The sequence below is a fragment of the Bombina bombina genome, chromosome 1 (genome assembly GCF_027579735.1).
Source record: "Bombina bombina isolate aBomBom1 chromosome 1, aBomBom1.pri, whole genome shotgun sequence".
Taxonomy (NCBI): domain Eukaryota; kingdom Metazoa; phylum Chordata; class Amphibia; order Anura; family Bombinatoridae; genus Bombina; species Bombina bombina.
This window is the reverse complement of record NC_069499.1, coordinates 73,985,763-74,005,306: the sequence shown is the minus strand read 5'-3', so window position 1 is coordinate 74,005,306 and position 19,544 is coordinate 73,985,763. Positions and strand designations below refer to the sequence as shown.

Sequence of the window (19,544 nt, the reverse complement as noted above, 5' to 3'; positions counted from 1 at the left end):
TTTTTGACTCATATTAGCGACTTGTTCACTCAACCGAATTAGCTGGGTACTAAGCTGATCTACTTGATTGTACAAGTTACCCCTACTCCTGGGCCTATCTCTTGATGCCCCATAATAATGTTTCTTGGAACATTGGTTCCCCTCAGAACTAGAGCTGCTATTTCTATCCTGGCGTGGTTGCCCCTGGGGTTCAATTTGTTCTGCATTATTATTTTGGGGAGCATTATTTACTTGGGGTGTCTGGTTATCCTGAGAATAACTTCGCCGTCTATTGTATCTATCTTTGCGGGGGTACCCATTATTCTGTGGGTATTCTCTTTGGGCGTAATTATTCGCCTGAGTATGTCCCCCGCTTTGGCTATAGTCTCTCTGCGCCTGATCCCGTGTTGCGGGAGGGTAGAGTTAAACCTCTGTGGAGATGGCCCGTTTTCTCTGGCCACTTCCACGTAGGTTTTCTTTTTAGACTCCAAATTTAGGGGGTCAGGTGACACCCTAGTTTCGGCCTCTATTTTAGGATTGGGCTTTTTCTCCCTTTTATCCCCCTGTTCACTGGACTGCTGAATAGAGTATAATTTCGTACTCTATTTGATTAGCCATTCCAATGAACAGTTCTTCTCAAAATCTCTAGCTAAGTTGATTTTGATGGGTGTGGGTAGCGCTTCAAAAAATAGATTCACAAACTCTGAACCTTCAAATATGGGATCATCTTCAGCCATGCTGTACGCATTCTTCAATACAGAAAGGAACTCGATTGGACTTTGATTCGCACTACATTTTAAACCATATACAGCTATTTTCGCGGCAGTTTTAGTGCGATGTTGCCCGAATTCTTTTCTGCATTGTCGTTTTATTTCACCCCAGGAATGAATATTCATATCCTTTAGTGAAGCAAAGAATTTGTGATGTTTACTTTCAAATACCCAGGGTAGAAATTCAATTTTTAACTGCTCACTAACATTAACACTCATTATAGATAAAGCATTTTCAAAAGCCTCTAAATGGTCAATTATGGAAGTGGCCCCCCTTTAGAAAATGGGCGTACTGAATTCTTTAGGAATTTAATTATTGTGGGGGTGTCATACACTTTATTTGGTACATCACTGGATCTTACTGGGGACTTATTGTTTGAGCTAGAGTGCCTTTCATCTGAGGCGTAATAATTTTCTGGTCCCCCAGAGTTATGTAATTGCCTAGGGGAAAAAGTTACCTCTGGGCCTGAATTAGGGCTATAGTTTGGGTATCTTTGTCTATCCTCCCGCCTGGTATCTTGAAACTCATTTCTGTCCCAGTCCTTATAACTGCTAATTTGTCTCTGTAATTTATTTATTGCCTGCTCATATGCTTTTTCAGCCTCATGATATCTAGCTTTTAAAGTTTTATTTTCATCTTGGCATTTTTAATATTCTTCTTCAAAGCTTTAAAATCAGCTACTAATTCCTGATTATATTTATTTAAGTCAGAAGCCTTTTGGCTAGCTTGGAAATCTCTACCTTTGCCTGAATAAAGGTTTCTTGAAACTCTTTTAATGAATCATTTTCAACCCTTAGCCATCCTAATTGTCTGTCTTGTCCTGCCATTTGGTTAGACATCTCACAGCTCAAATACATTAGGATCGGCCAAGTTTCGAAAATTAATTCATCACGCCCCCTAGATTCTGTGCATTTATTAAGTTGCAGTAACATTTGGTATAAATCCCCATCTTCAAACCACATATCTCTAACTAAATCTTTGGCCTTATCTTTACACTCATTAATATACCTGGAGACATCGTCCCCAATAACAAGTCTAGTCATGATGTGATTCATGGCTTCTAATTGGAGCGTTTTTTTCTGAATCACTTCATGGATAGAGGATCTTGGGGAGGACACAATCTCATCTTGTACAGAAATGCTAGCATTACTTTTTGCTGAAGACATCGTTATTTGAGTGTTGTACTTAATAAGATAAAAACACAAATACAATTTTGACTAAGAGAGAGGAAAAAAAAAATATTTTCAAAGTATCAATATCAATTTTGAAATATGGCAAAATTAATATTTTTATGAATTTTGAAATATGAAAAATTAATATTTTTATGAATTTTGAAATATGAAAAATTAATATTTTTGATTAATTTTGAAATGTGAATTATTAATACTTTTATGAATTTCGAAATATGAAAAATTAATATTTTTATGAATTTTGAAATATGAAAAATTAATATTTTTATTAATCTTTCAAAAATTAATTTTTAATAATATTTCAAAATATTAATATCAATCTTAAACATGAAAATCAATATTTAAATTTTCAAAAAAAAATCTATATTTTCAAAATATCAATTCGAAGTATGAAAATTCTTCTCTCTTCTATAATAATTTCTATTTACCACAAATATACTATATCAATATGATAATTATTTATATCTCAGCAGTGCCTCCATATAATATGTCAGTATATTTATAAGAATCTTAGCATTTACTCTCCAAATAATATGTTAGTATATAGCAGGGTTATAACTGATGTATTTAACATTCTTTCTTTAAACTAAACCCACAATCAAATATACATTTGCTAAGACAATAAAATTAATATAAGTACCTGAATTCTTTTTATATTAGTAAATATTTATGAGCACATTGAAATATATATTTTTAAGAATCTGAATAAGAGTCAATATTATATGCGTTTAAACAGAACTATTTAAAATATGCTATACAGAGTTCATACAACTTTCTTTTATTTACATTAAAATTTTACCCAGTTAATATAGTGAGATTCCAAGATCTTTAACAGCTAAACACCCAAGCAATACAATTCTAATAATGCTTATTTAAACAGTGGGACAGTCTATATACTCTAATTTAAACACTAGAAGTTTTATATATATTATTTATGTAAAGACCCAATTCTGAGTTATAACTATATATATTTGCAGAGATAAACAACTTAAAACTTAGGATTAGCTTAACCATACACAGGCTGAATATAAACTAAAATACAAATTGCTCTTTAAATCTATTAAATACAAATTGACTATGTTCTCACCAGTTCCCTTTTGGTTTCAAGTTTTGAAAATTAGAACAATATGCTTCACCAATTTTGAACCAATTCGTAGCGGTCTTTAGGTCATCTCATTCGAAGGAAAGTTATTGCATGTATCAAGGTAAAGTTTTCAGCTCCTTGCTTAGTGAAATGTTCCCAAGGATGGCAGCCAAAATCAGATCACTAGCCTCAGCAAGTTTTTGAACAACTGTCCCTTGTGCATTCACTACTCCTATTATATATAATCATTGATGACCTGTTTCGTTCCCGCCCTTTTTCCTTGTCCCTTCTGATTGGTTCACCCTGTGAATGTAGGTTGCCAAGGAGATGCATTCTTTAAGAGCCAATTGTCTCCTGGCTGCAATACCTGCATTTGTCCATCGGGGCCACATGACACACAAAACAAATACACCTAACCATTTCTAAACATTTGAAAGAGATTAGTTCTTTAAAATATGTAATAACTGACATAATTTCTTGCATTGGTAAGTTATATGTATTGTATGCATTGGGCTAGGTCACAATATTTATTCTGATTATTTTGCCATGAAACACAGTATGCCCTTAACACCATTATATTATATTAAAACCAGGGCCGGATTGGGCAGCCGGGATACCGGGGAAAATCCCGGTGGGCCGCCTGCCTGCAGCTCAGCTGGGCCGAGCTGGGCTCAGCTCAGCTGCTCAGGCTGGCTGGCTGCAGTGCTGCTGCTGCTAATGCGTTGCGTGATATGGTTGCCGGTATGAATTAGTCCACCACTGTCTGACATCATGTGTGTCATTTATTGTTTCTGACCATCATCTTACACTTAAGTCTTACTGTCTTACTAAATAACAGTAAATAATTAATTAACCCAACCTAATTAACCCAACCGTTACCATACCCATGATACCAACCGCTATTACCGCAACGCAAGTAATATTTCTAATCTTCATTGGCTTGCCAAATATTATATTGTGGCCGGGAGCTCAGAATGATTCAGAGTGAGACAGTGACTGAGTCTGTTGACATACATTGTTGACACTGTGAGTGACATGACACATACTCTGAGGCTGAGTCTGTGTCTGTAACTGTTGTGTTAAATTGTCACTCACAGTCAGTCACAGGCTCAGCCTCAGAGTATGTGTCATGTCACTCACAGTGTCAACAATGCATGAACGAGTAGGCGGCGGGCCGCGGGCCGGATCAGGTGGTCAGTGGGGCAGCCGGGGCTGCCTGGCGGCTTACGTGAGTGACGTCACGTCACTGACTGAGTGTAGACTGAATCTTTGTCTTCTGTGGTCTTCTCAGTCTCATACAAGTGCCCTGAGAGCGCCTGCGCATGCGTGACGTGTCAGCGAGCCGACACAGGACAGAGTAAACTTGCAGCAGAAGGTGAGGCCACGTGGGGTCACATGCGGAAGCATAGCAGGGACTATAGAGTCCTAGAGTCGACTGAGTCTGACGGCGGGTCACTGTCAGTTAGGGTACTACGAGTAGGGACAGTGCCAGGACAGTGGAGAAGGAGATCCGATCCGAGACAGAGTGAGTCAGTCTGAGTGGACAGTCAGTGGACACACTGTCACACACAGACATTGTTCAACTGCAAGTTGATTGAAGTCTCTGGAATCGATCGTCAACCGTATGTACTACTAGTAGTATATATTTTTTAATAATTAAATGTGATTGTTTGTGATGTGAATGCTGAAGATTGTGAACATAATATTATATGAACAGTCGGGACTTTCCCTAAACACAGACAGAGGATAGATAACGATCACCTCCATATGCCTGGCTTATGTGAGCTATAAATTATAATGTCCTTTCACTTCTTTGTCTGATAAAACCAAACTGTTAACCCCTTTACTGCTTGTGATAGCTGAAGCAGATGTACATCCCTCTCTGGCAGCTTAAACGGTGTGTTTTATATATATATATATATATATGTTTTTTATATATATATAGAAGTTTGTACTATATATATATATATATATATATATATATATATATATATATATATATATATATATATAGAAGAACAAGGAAACTCCTCGGCACACCAGGGATAGGTAAAAAGCCAGTCTTTATTTAGTAAAAAATAAAAGCAAGATCCTCATACAGCAACATGGTAAAAACAAAACATGAACTGGAACAGGGGGAACAACACCTCCTGTGACATCATACGCGTTTCATGCCTCTGGGGCACTTGTTCACTGATAGAGAACAGGTGGTGTAGGTGCTCTTAATATACAGATTTCTGTCCAATGACATAACATTAATTAAAACACATCTCATTAACCCCTGAAGTTCCTGTCACAAACAAAAAATTCTAACCTATATAGCCTCTCTATGTGGTACCTATTACAAAAATGTGAGCATATATGTATACATTGCAATATATATTTAATTCACAGTGTCACAATTTAATATAGACCATATATACTGTTGTTTTTCTTTGCATAAAATAATAATGAAATATTAATGCTATAAAACAAGAAATGTGATAAACCCAAGTTAAAGTATAGGTATATATCTAAACTGGACATCAAGACCTAATCCTCATTGTAATGTAAATCATGCTTAGAGACAAAAGGGTTCATAATACATTAATTAAATAGTATTATGCATATAAGAACACTCCTTTTCCCTTAACAATACATTATAGTCGATTGGTCAACGTTGAATAAACATATTTACATCCATTCTGGAATTCAAACCCGTAGGTACCCTAGTTTTTAAATGCAGAATCCAAAAAAACCTCTCTTTCATCAAGTTTCTTTTCCCTATCTCCACCCCGGGGATGTCTTGGTATAAAGTCTATGCCCTGTACTTTCAACAAAGATTTGTCAGAATTGTGAAAATTTCTAAAATGTTTGGCAATGGGCGTCCTTGAGTCAGGGTCCTCAATGGACCTAAGATGTTCCATGACCCGGTCCTTCAAGGACCGTTTAGTACGTCCCACATATTGAATATTACATCCCTGACAAGTCAATAGATAAATTACGTGTGTACTATTGCAGTTTATGAAATATCTTATATCACTTGTCTTGCCTAGTGCTTCTGATCTGCAGGTGTTACCCTGAACTATATGGGAGCATGTTTTGCATCGTGAGGCATTACATTTGTAACACCCCTTACGTTTTTGTAACCATGTATCATTTACAACTCTGGGTAGCATAGAGGGCGATAATATGTTTCTCAGAGTCTTTGCTTTACGTGACACAAATTTGCAACCTCCCTCCAGGACTCTATTTAATTTTTCGTCACTCTCCAGGATTGGAAGACTCTTTTTAATTATTTTACAAATCTTTCCATACTCCATACTGTATGGTGTAGCAAAAATAGGTACGGAGGTAAAAGGTTTCTCATTACTCTCCCTTGTGCCCCTTCTATCTTTTTTATAAGTCAGAAGTTCTGACCTGGGGACCTTATCTATTTCAATTTTTGCTTGAGTCAAAATATTTTTTGGATAGCCTCGTGATTTTAATCGCTTCACGGTGTCTGCAGCATGCTCTTCATAGGTTTTCGGATCAGTACAGTTCCGTTTCACCCGAATGAGTTGGCTTTTGGGGATGGAGGCAAGGAGATGTGATGGATGGCAAGAGTCATATTTGAGGATACTGTTACCCGACGTGGGCTTACGGTATAGTTCAACCTGAATTTCTTCATCTATTGGTCTAATAGTCACATCCAAAAAATTTAAAGAATCTGCACTGGATTTTATTGTAAAAATGAGATTTAACCTGTTACTTGACACATATTGATGAAAAGAGTGAATAGACTCATTATCTCCATCCCAGATAAATACCAGGTCGTCTATGTAGCGACCATAGTAAATAATAGATTGCCTAAAAGGGTTTGTATCTCCAAAGATGTGGAAGAGCTCCCACCAACCTAAAAATAGGTTGGCGTAAGATGGCGCAAACTTGGCGCCCATGGCCGTTCCACATCTTTGGAGATTGAAACATCCTTCGAAAAGAAAAAAGTTGTGAGTCAGCAAGTATTCCGTGGCTTGCAACAAAAAGGATATCGTGGCCTCATCATAATTAGATCTATATCTTAGAAAAAACTCTAATGCCTCCAAACCTTTATCGTGAGGTATTGACGTATATAATGAAGAAACGTCCATGGACATAAGAGTATAGCTAGATTTCCATGAAATCTCTTGTATTTGTCGAATGAAAGATGTGGTATCTTGAATATAGCTTGGTAGTGCTAGAACTAGAGGCTGCAAATATATGTCCACTAATTCAGATAGTGGTTCGTTAAGGGACCCTATCCCCGCTACAATGGGGCGCCCTGGGGGATTTAGGGGATCTTTATGTATTTTGGGGAAATAGTGAAATACGGCAGTTACCGGCCACTCAGGAATCAGATATTCTGACATATTGGCCGAAATAATACCATTGTCCATGCCGTATTTCACTATTTCCCTCAATAAACTCTTGTATGCTGCCGTAGGATTGGTGGCCAAAGTACAATATGTATTGCGATCTGATAATTGATGGGAGGCTTCCAGGACATAATCTTGCCTATTTAGGACTACTAGGTTTCCACCCTTATCGGACTCTCGAAATACAAGATTTTTATTTGAAGTTAATTGTTTCAATGCTTTATTGTCGGATACAGTGAAATTTTTATTGGAATGTTTGGTACTGTCTGTAGTAGTGGAGGGAGGATTTTTTAAATCACTGTCAAGTTTAATAAGTTGGTTTTCAATGGTTTGTTGAAAAATATCCAACGAATTACCTCTCGTTTGTACTGGATAAAAGGTACTTTTATTTTTTAATCTAGATATATTTATATCTTGTACAGACGGACCATGTCTAATACCATCAGTATCTAACAATTGTAAATCTTCCATGTCCTGTATACAGCATTTGTCTTGAAATGTCAAACCACTCCCAGAGTCGTTGATAGGTTGTTTATGAGAAACATTGTTTTCCCCGTCCGATAATAACTCTGTCTCAGACTCATCTTTTAGAAAGTGTTTTTTAAGGGTGAGCAATCTCACAAATTTGTTTAAATCTAAAATGGTCTGAAACAGATTGAAATGACAGGACGGAGAGAAACTAAGTCCTCGTGACAATACCCTCTCTTCCTCATGACTAAGATTATAGTTTGATAAATTAATCACTTCTTTTGCAGATATCTGTGTGTTTGTTTCCTCCTTACTCTCTGTGGGTATCGTTTTGTTTTTTCTGTGTCTACGACGGTATCTGTTTTGGCCCCCTCTACGTGTTCTTTTGGATGTAACGGTTTTAGAATTGAGTGAGGTGGGCCTGATCCGTTTTTTGACAATGCTAATTGGGGAACAATAGGTGTATTGAGTACTGATAACTGTTCTGAAGCATCATGTGTGTATCCTGCGGAATCACTGTCTGATGTATCGTAGTCATACTCTGTATCACTAAAAGTTACCTTTTTATTCTGTTTGGATTTTTTTATATCTGAGTTTTCTACTCTTATTGTTGCTAACAGAGACTGATCCTTTTTGGGACCATGAGTAAACATTTTCAGTATCATAGTCCATTTTATCTCTGTTAATTTTTTGTGCCTTAAATTCCCATAATTCTCTCCGAAATTTCTGCATATTTTCTTTAAATTGAGTATCATAAAGACCAAATTCAGGGTCTGTTTGTACCTGTTTTAGTTCAATTTGTAAGTCTTGCATTTGTTTAATCAGTGTTAGCCTCTGTTGTTTTTTATAATTAATCAAAATTGTCATTAGTGTTTGTGAACATGTGGAAAGAGCTGTATTCCATTCCTCTATAAACTTTGAACATGTAACATGGAATGATGGAAATTTTTTAATTCTAAGTCCCCTAGGGATATGTTCTCTCTGTTGGTAAATAAGGAAGGTCTTGATGTCCAGTTCTAGTCTAATATCTGTCTTTCTTAAACTATCCATTTGTACAAATAAGCTCTCTAGATCATGTTGAACATCATCTAACCAAGACTGTAATGTGTCTGCTGAAGGATCTAATGTTTGTGTAAGATCCTCAAAAACAAAACCTTGTGCTTCTTGTGTTTCCATGATATATGGATAGATATAGACAAAAATAACACTTAAAATGGATATATAACGTCTATATTAAACCACAATAGTCACCACAATAGTATTGTAAAATATTTATAGAAGCAAAAATTCATATCTGTTGTACTGTGGCTAGAAGTGCAGTGGTTGTTCAGTAAATTTTTGCTGATATATATATAGAGTGCCCAGTCAATTAAAACAAGCACCAAAATTGACAGATAATATAAGTAGGCACCTAATATATCATACTTGTGGATTAGTCAAATGTTATGTCATATATCCAATTTATACCACAATAGTTAATAAATCTAATAACCATAAAATACTAACAAGTGCAATTAATCAATCTGCTTAAGAAGGATGATTAACCCTATATGTTAATTGATGTCCATCCGTCATGGAACACTTGGTAAGAAGATTAATTAATAAACACCAGCGAAACATGAGCCTAAATATACTTTCTATTAGATAAATGACGATATCCAAATATTATCGCCAAAGAATTTAGTGGGTAAAAAACACAGAATATCGTAAACAAACTCTCAAATGGTTACCAATGATTCATTTGTGCTGTCAACCATGCATATAGTTAAGATGTAAGACTGCAATTTATATATCTAACAAAAAAGCTCCAAGCGTATTGCTATGAGCCCATTGTCCATGATTAAAGTGGAAAATTAAAGGGGAAAAAGAGAAAATTGTTATAATGAAGTCTATATTGCACAGTCCATCATAGTAGTTATATTGTAGCTGTACAGACTATCCACAATGTGCTCCATTAAGGCGTTGTTGGTATTAGATAGTCCATGGATATATATACATACTAGGGTATCCAAGTATCCAGAAGAAATATATCTTCAAATTACAGTTCCACAATGAAGAGGCTAATATATACTGTTTACCAGTCACCAGTATCGTGGTATAGGAAGTCGAAGTTGAAAGGCTGATCTACCACTCCGTTAGGCCCAAACATGTAAAAAAGAGCAATCTTCAGGTAACGCTATGTGATGCGCTCGTGAGAAAACACTATCAATTTGTGTAAAATGCTATCGCAAGCATTGGTTGATGAGCCACTTACCCGGAACAGAGAACGACACAGGAACACAGCAAGTAAGGGTAGGATGCTCCAATCAACTCTTTCTCATGGCGTTCTTCTGCGTTACCACGTGTCCTGCTCCTCGGCCACTGCGGGTGCACGTAGGGATTACGTCTCTGTCCAGACGCTGCACATAGAGAAGAACAAGGAAACTCCTCGGCACACCAGGGATAGGTAAAAAGCCAGTCTTTATTTAGTAAAAAATAAAAGCAAGATCCTCATACAGCAACATGGTAAAAACAAAACATGAACTGGAACAGGGGGAACAACACCTCCTGTGACATCATACGCGTTTCATGCCTCTGGGGCACTTGTTCACTGATAGAGAACAGGTGGTGTAGGTGCTCTTAATATACAGATTTCTGTCCAATGACATAACATTAATTAAAACACATCTCATTAACCCCTGAAGTTCCTGTCACAAACAAAAAATTCTAACCTATATAGCCTCTCTATGTGGTACCTATTACAAAAATGTGAGCATATATGTATACATTGCAATATATATTTAATTCACAGTGTCACAATTTAATATAGACCATATATACTGTTGTTTTTCTTTGCATAAAATAATAATGAAATATTAATGCTATAAAACAAGAAATGTGATAAACCCAAGTTAAAGTATAGGTATATATCTAAACTGGACATCAAGACCTAATCCTCATTGTAATGTAAATCATGCTTAGAGACAAAAGGGTTCATAATACATTAATTAAATAGTATTATGCATATAAGAACACTCCTTTTCCCTTAACAATACATTATAGTCGATTGGTCAACGTTGAATAAACATATTTACATCCATTCTGGAATTCAAACCCGTAGGTACCCTAGTTTTTAAATGCAGAATCCAAAAAACCTCTCTTTCATCAAGTTTCTTTTCCCTATCTCCACCCCGGGGATGTCTTGGTATAAAGTCTATGCCCTGTACTTTCAACAAAGATTTGTCAGAATTGTGAAAATTTCTAAAATGTTTGGCAATGGGCGTCCTTGAGTCAGGGTCCTCAATGGACCTAAGATGTTCCATGACCCGGTCCTTCAAGGACCGTTTAGTACGTCCCACATATTGAATATTACATCCCTGACAAGTCAATAGATAAATTACGTGTGTACTATTGCAGTTTATGAAATATCTTATATCACTTGTCTTGCCTAGTGCTTCTGATCTGCAGGTGTTACCCTGAACTATATGGGAGCATGTTTTGCATCGTGAGGCATTACATTTGTAACACCCCTTACGTTTTTGTAACCATGTATCATTTACAACTCTGGGTAGCATAGAGGGCGATAATATGTTTCTCAGAGTCTTTGCTTTACGTGACACAAATTTGCAACCTCCCTCCAGGACTCTATTTAATTTTTCGTCACTCTCCAGGATTGGAAGACTCTTTTTAATTATTTTACAAATCTTTCCATACTCCATACTGTATGGTGTAGCAAAAATAGGTACGGAGGTAAAAGGTTTCTCATTACTCTCCCTTGTGCCCCTTCTATCTTTTTTATAAGTCAGAAGTTCTGACCTGGGGACCTTATCTATTTCAATTTTTGCTTGAGTCAAAATATTTTTTGGATAGCCTCGTGATTTTAATCGCTTCACGGTGTCTGCAGCATGCTCTTCATAGGTTTTCGGATGTATATATATATATATATATTTGTTTTGTGTTATAAATGCCCTGTTTTTCTTTACTGTGTTTATATATATATATATATATATATATATATATATATATACATACACATACATACATATATACTGTGTGTGTATATATACACACCATGTGTGTGTGTATATATGTGTATGTATGTATGTGTGTGTGTGTGTATATATATATATATATATGTGTGTGTATAAATATATACTGTATGTGTATATATATATATATATATATATATATATATTTCACCTCCACCAAAACACCCCCCATTTATTTGTTGAGTGTCAGGTATTTTTGTGAAGGACACCTGGCACATGCTGCCGGCCGCAATACTCACTAGGGGAGGGAATATGGGGAGCAGGCGGGGCGAACGGCACGTGAGCACACTGACAGTCTCACGCAACAAGGTCAGGACTCCAGGAGGGAGCCGAGTGAGTTAGAGGTCACGTGGGACAGACAGCAGTCACCAGTGTGTGTCACCGGTCATAGCTAGGGATCAGTGATCATAAGAAAAAAGAAAACTAACAAGATATACTTAAAAAAAAAAAAAAGGTAGGTTTAAAAATTTGTTCTGTGTTACTGAATGCTGCCATCATCATGCCTTGCCGGAAGTGTGTGACAGTGTGGGAGCCATCTAGAGGCAATGGCGCACATGTGATATGTATGTGACTTACAACTTACAAGTGACACACAGTACACAGACTCACTTTCGACTCTCACTTACATCAAGTGAATGAGTCGCAAGTGACTGTGTACAGTGTGTATGACTGAGCAAAACGTTTGCTTTGCTAAAAAGCACTGGTAGACAGCAGGGGTACTGAAGCAGCCAACTGAGCCAAGTGAGGGCCACCGCCTGAGTGCCTGGACATATGTATTTTCTTTATTGCACAATGTACAAGCAAGTTTAAAGTTCAGGGGGGACTGGTGGTGGCTGGCAGGCACAGCTTATTCACTCTCACTAACTGTAAAAAATCACATTAGAACTTAGAAATTCATTAGAACTTTGAAGGCCAATGATCTCTAAGGAAATATTTCACAGTCTTTATGGGTGGGGAGAAGCGCATAGACACAGTTAGCCATGTGCATTTTATGGACACAACAGAATTTGGGGCTGGTCTACAAATTTTCCAGGGCTGCTTTTCGTTCCCAGTCCGGCCCTGATTAAAACAATTTATACTGCCAATTATTCTGAATTAATAATATTTAAAGGGACAGTACACTGTAAAATTGTTTTTCCATAAATGTATTTTCAATGACTTGTTATACCAACTGCAGAGTATAAAATATTTGAGAAATTGCATTTTCGGGTTTATTTGTGTATCTGAAGTAGCTGGTTTTGTGCTTTGAAACCACAGCCTATTACAATGGGTTGAGCTTCAGGTAATATCAGATCTCATTATGTTATCACTTTCATGTACACAGACTTGCTTCCATATCTTATATTTGTCTAGAACACCAAAGCTCAATACATAGAGATAACAATGGAAAATTATCATTTTATTACTTAACTATCCTGCCCCCCACTGAGGGTGTAATCTCTTCTGCTGGCTGTATTTACTTAGGCTTGTCAATAGCATATACGCCAGTATCAAAACCTTCAGTATAGGTTGGGAAACCACAAGCTAAATCAGCTATTTCAAATGCTGAAATATGAGTAAAGGAGCTACTTGCAACCAATTTAATACAATCTAGCAGGTAAAAAGGATCATTGGGAATAATTTAAAGGGGAGAAAGTTTTTGGGTGAACTGTCCCTTTAAATCCTAACATTGCATTCATGTAAGTACAGTATGCTTCACATTTTACAATGTCTGCATATATGAATTGATGCCTGCAATAGAAAGGGAAATAATTTTTAGAAATGATTTAAGCATTCATATGTCTATTTGCAACATTATTAATGTAGTTATTATTCAATACAGCAATTACCCCCTTAATATAATATGTCCAGGCTCAATATATATACATACAAAGAGAGAAGCGCTCTACCAGGAACGAACAACAGCTCAGTGGCATGTTCTATGGCGATTTACCACCCGGAAGCAGCCTCTTTTAGACCAGTGTGCTTTTCACAGAAGAAAACTTTCCTGAAGTATATCAGTCTGATCCCGCCAAGTAAGGTCAGTCCAGCCCCGAAATACCAGGCAATTCTCCTCTGAACAAGGAACATGACAACCCCAGACGATCGTTTCAGCCTCCTATGGGCCTCGTCAGTGAGGTGCAGCCACATTCCTCTAAGCACACTGAGCAAGGAGTCCACGTCTGGTTTCCCCCATCACCCATAGGGAGACTTCCCCAGGGTCATAATAATTTGCATACAAAGAGAGAAGCGCTCTACCAGGAACGAACAACAGCTCAGTGGCATGTTCTATGGCGATTTACCACCCGGAAGCAGCCTCTTTTAGACCAGTGTGCTTTTCACAGAAGAAAACTTTCCTGAAGTATATCAGTCTGATCCCGCCAAGTAAGGTCAGTCCAGCCCCGAAATACCAGGCAATTCTCCTCTGAACAAGGAACATGACAACCCCAGACGATCGTTTCAGCCTCCTATGGGCCTCGTCAGTGAGGTGCAGCCACATTCCTCTAAGCACACTGAGCAAGGAGTCCACGTCTGGTTTCCCCCATCACCCATAGGGAGACTTCCCCAGGGTCATAATAATTTGCATACAAAGAGAGAAGCGCTCTACCAGGAACGAACAACAGCTCAGTGGCATGTTCTATGGCGATTTACCACCCGGAAGCAGCCTCTTTTAGACCAGTGTGCTTTTCACAGAAGAAAACTTTCCTGAAGTATATCAGTCTGATCCCGCCAAGTAAGGTCAGTCCAGCCCCGAAATACCAGGCAATTCTCCTCTGAACAAGGAACATGACAACCCCAGACGATCGTTTCAGCCTCCTATGGGCCTCGTCAGTGAGGTGCAGCCACATTCCTCTAAGCACACTGAGCAAGGAGTCCACGTCTGGTTTCCCCCATCACCCATAGGGAGACTTCCCCAGGGTCATAATAATTTGCATACAAAGAGAGAAGCGCTCTACCAGGAACGAACAACAGCTCAGTGGCATGTTCTATGGCGATTTACCACCCGGAAGCAGCCTCTTTTAGACCAGTGTGCTTTTCACAGAAGAAAACTTTCCTGAAGTATATCAGTCTGATCCCGCCAAGTAAGGTCAGTCCAGCCCCGAAATACCAGGCAATTCTCCTCTGAACAAGGAACATGACAACCCCAGACGATCGTTTCAGCCTCCTATGGGCCTCGTCAGTGAGGTGCAGCCACATTCCTCTAAGCACACTGAGCAAGGAGTCCACGTCTGGTTTCCCCCATCACCCATAGGGAGACTTCCCCAGGGTCATAATAATTTGCATACAAAGAGAGAAGCGCTCTACCAGGAACGAACAACAGCTCAGTGGCATGTTCTATGGCGATTTACCACCCGGAAGCAGCCTCTTTTTAGACCAGTGTGCTTTTCACAGAAGAAAACTTTCCTGAAGTATATCAGTCTGATCCCGCCAAGTAAGGTCAGTCCAGCCCCGAAATACCAGGCAATTCTCCTCTGAACAAGGAACATGACAACCCCAGACGATCGTTCAGCCTCCTATGGGCCTCGTCAGTGAGGTGCAGCCACATTCCTCTAAGCACACTGAGCAAGGAGTCCACGTCTGGTTTCCCCCATCACCCATAGGGAGACTTCCCCAGGGTCATAATAATTTGCATACAAAGAGAGAAGCGCTCTACCAGGAACGAACAACAGCTCAGTGGCATGTTCTATGGCGATTTACCACCCGGAAGCAGCCTCTTTTAGACCAGTGTGCTTTTCACAGAAGAAAACTTTCCTGAAGTATATCAGTCTGATCCCGCCAAGTAAGGTCAGTCCAGCCCCGAAATACCAGGCAATTCTCCTCTGAACAAGGAACATGACAACCCCAGACGATCGTTTCAGCCTCCTATGGGCCTCGTCAGTGAGGTGCAGCCACATTCCTCTAAGCACACTGAGCAAGGAGTCCACGTCTGGTTTCCCCCATCACCCATAGGGAGACTTCCCCAGGGTCATAATAATTTGCATACAAAGAGAGAAGCGCTCTACCAGGAACGAACAACAGCTCAGTGGAATGTTCTATGGCGATTTACCACCCGGAAGCAGCCTCTTTTAGACCAGTGTGCTTTTCACAGAAGAAAACTTTCCTGAAGTATATCAGTCTGATCCCGCCAAGTAAGGTCAGTCCAGCCCCGAAATACCAGGCAATTCTCCTCTGAACAAGGAACATGACAACCCCAGACGATCGTTTCAGCCTCCTATGGGCCTCGTCAGTGAGGTGCAGCCACATTCCTCTAAGCACACTGAGCAAGGAGTCCACGTCTGGTTTCCCCCATCACCCATAGGGAGACTTCCCCAGGGTCATAATAATTTGCATACAAAGAGAGAAGCGCTCTACCAGGAACGAACAACAGCTCAGTGGCATGTTCTATGGCGATTTACCACCCGGAAGCAGCCTCTTTTAGACCAGTGTGCTTTTCACAGAAGAAAACTTTCCTGAAGTATATCAGTCTGATCCCGCCAAGTAAGGTCAGTCCAGCCCCGAAATACCAGGCAATTCTCCTCTGAACAAGGAACATGACAACCCCAGACGATCGTTTCAGCCTCCTATGGGCCTCGTCAGTGAGGTGCAGCCACATTCCTCTAAGCACACTGAGCAAGGAGTCCACGTCTGGTTTCCCCCATCACCCATAGGGAGACTTCCCCAGGGTCATAATAATTTGCATACAAAGAGAGAAGCGCTCTACCAGGAACGAACAACAGCTCAGTGGCATGTTCTATGGCGATTTACCACCCGGAAGCAGCCTCTTTTAGACCAGTGTGCTTTTCACAGAAGAAAACTTTCCTGAAGTATATCAGTCTGATCCCGCCAAGTAAGGTCAGTCCAGCCCCGAAATACCAGGCAATTCTCCTCTGAACAAGGAACATGACAACCCCAGACGATCGTTTCAGCCTCCTATGGGCCTCGTCAGTGAGGTGCAGCCACATTCCTCTAAGCACACTGAGCAAGGAGTCCACGTCTGGTTTCCCCCATCACCCATAGGGAGACTTCCCCAGGGTCATAATAATTTGCATACAAAGAGAGAAGCGCTCTACCAGGAACGAACAACAGCTCAGTGGCATGTTCTATGGCGATTTACCACCCGGAAGCAGCCTCTTTTAGACCAGTGTGCTTTTCACAGAAGAAAACTTTCCTGAAGTATATCAGTCTGATCCCGCCAAGTAAGGTCAGTCCAGCCCCGAAATACCAGGCAATTCTCCTCTGAACAAGGAACATGACAACCCCAGACGATCGTTTCAGCCTCCTATGGGCCTCGTCAGTGAGGTGCAGCCACATTCCTCTAAGCACACTGAGCAAGGAGTCCACGTCTGGTTTCCCCCATCACCCATAGGGAGACTTCCCCAGGGTCATAATAATTTGCATACAAAGAGAGAAGCGCTCTACCAGGAACGAACAACAGCTCAGTGGCATGTTCTATGGCGATTTACCACCCGGAAGCAGCCTCTTTTAGACCAGTGTGCTTTTCACAGAAGAAAACTTTCCTGAAGTATATCAGTCTGATCCCGCCAAGTAAGGTCAGTCCAGCCCCGAAATACCAGGCAATTCTCCTCTGAACAAGGAACATGACAACCCCAGACGATCGTTTCAGCCTCCTATGGGCCTCGTCAGTGAGGTGCAGCCACATTCCTCTAAGCACACTGAGCAAGGAGTCCACGTCTGGTTTCCCCCATCACCCATAGGGAGACTTCCCCAGGGTCATAATAATTTGCATACAAAGAGAGAAGCGCTCTACCAGGAACGAACAACAGCTCAGTGGCATGTTCTATGGCGATTTACCACCCGGAAGCAGCCTCTTTTAGACCAGTGTGCTTTTCACAGAAGAAAACTTTCCTGAAGTATATCAGTCTGATCCCGCCAAGTAAGGTCAGTCCAGCCCCGAAATACCAGGCAATTCTCCTCTGAACAAGGAACATGACAACCCCAGACGATCGTTTCAGCCTCCTATGGGCCTCGTCAGTGAGGTGCAGCCACATTCCTCTAAGCACACTGAGCAAGGAGTCCACGTCTGGTTTCCCCCATCACCCATAGGGAGACTTCCCCAGGGTCATAATAATTTGCATACAAAGAGAGAAGCGCTCTACCAGGAACGAACAACAGCTCAGTGGCATGTTCTATGGCGATTTACCACCCGGAAGCAGCCTCTTTTAGACCAGTGTGCTTTTCACAGAAGAAAACTTTCCTGAAGTATATCAGTCTGATCCCGCCAAGTAAGGTCAGTCCAGCCCCGAAATACCAGGCAATTCTCCTCTGAACAAGGAACATGACAACCCCAGACGATCGTTTCAGCCTCCTATGGGCCTCGTCAGTGAGGTGCAGCCACATTCCTCTAAGCACACTGAGCAAGGAGTCCACGTCTGGTTTCCCCCATCACCCATAGGGAGACTTCCCCAGGGTCATAATAATTTGCATACAAAGAGAGAAGCGCTCTACCAGGAACGAACAACAGCTCAGTGGCATGTTCTATGGCGATTTACCACCCGGAAGCAGCCTCTTTTAGACCAGTGTGCTTTTCACAGAAGAAAACTTTCCTGAAGTATATCAGTCTGATCCCGCCAAGTAAGGTCAGTCCAGCCCCGAAATACCAGGCAATTCTCCTCTGAACAAGGAACATGACAACCCCAGACGATCGTTTCAGCCTCCTATGGGCCTCGTCAGTGAGGTGCAGCCACATTCCTCTAAGCACACTGAGCAAGGAGTCCACGTCTGGTTTCCCCCATCACCCATAGGGAGACTTCCCCAGGGTCATAATAATTTGCATACAAAGAGAGAAGCGCTCTACCAGGAACGAACAACAGCTCAGTGGCATGTTCTATGGCGATTTACCACCCGGAAGCAGCCTCTTTTAGACCAGTGTGCTTTTCACAGAAGAAAACTTTCCTGAAGTATATCAGTCTGATCCCGCCAAGTAAGGTCAGTCCAGCCCCGAAATACCAGGCAATTCTCCTCTGAACAAGGAACATGACAACCCCAGACGATCGTTTCAGCCTCCTATGGGCCTCGTCAGTGAGGTGCAGCCACATTCCTCTAAGCACACTGAGCAAGGAGTCCACGTCTGGTTTCCCCCATCACCCATAGGGAGACTTCCCCAGGGTCATAATAATTTGCATACAAAGAGAGAAGCGCTCTACCAGGAACGAACAACAGCTCAGTGGCATGTTCTATGGCGATTTACCACCCGGAAGCAGCCTCTTTTAGACCAGTGTGCTTTTCACAGAAGAAAACTTTCCTGAAGTATATCAGTCTGATCCCGCCAAGTAAGGTCAGTCCAGCCCCGAAATACCAGGCAATTCTCCTCTGAACAAGGAACATGACAACCCCAGACGATCGTTTCAGCCTCCTATGGGCCTCGTCAGTGAGGTGCAGCCACATTCCTCTAAGCACACTGAGCAAGGAGTCCACGTCTGGTTTCCCCCATCACCCATAGGGAGACTTCCCCAGGGTCATAATAATTTGCATACAAAGAGAGAAGCGCTCTACCAGGAACGAACAACAGCTCAGTGGCTTGTTCTATGGCGATTTACCACCCGGAAGCAGCCTCTTTTAGACCAGTGTGCTTTTCACAGAAGAAAACTTTCCTGAAGTATATCAGTCTGATCCCGCCAAGTAAGGTCAGTCCAGCCCCGAAATACCAGGCAATTCTCCTCTGAACAAGGAA

General features: G+C 40.5%; 1 protein-coding gene across 1 annotated transcript in view; it reads left to right on the top strand.

Annotated features, from left to right (window-relative positions):
• The window catches only part of WDR25 (WD repeat domain 25), a 689,023-nt gene that overhangs the window by 76,301 nt on the left and 593,178 nt on the right, over positions 1–19,544 (top strand). The gene's annotated exons all lie outside the window — the stretch shown is intronic.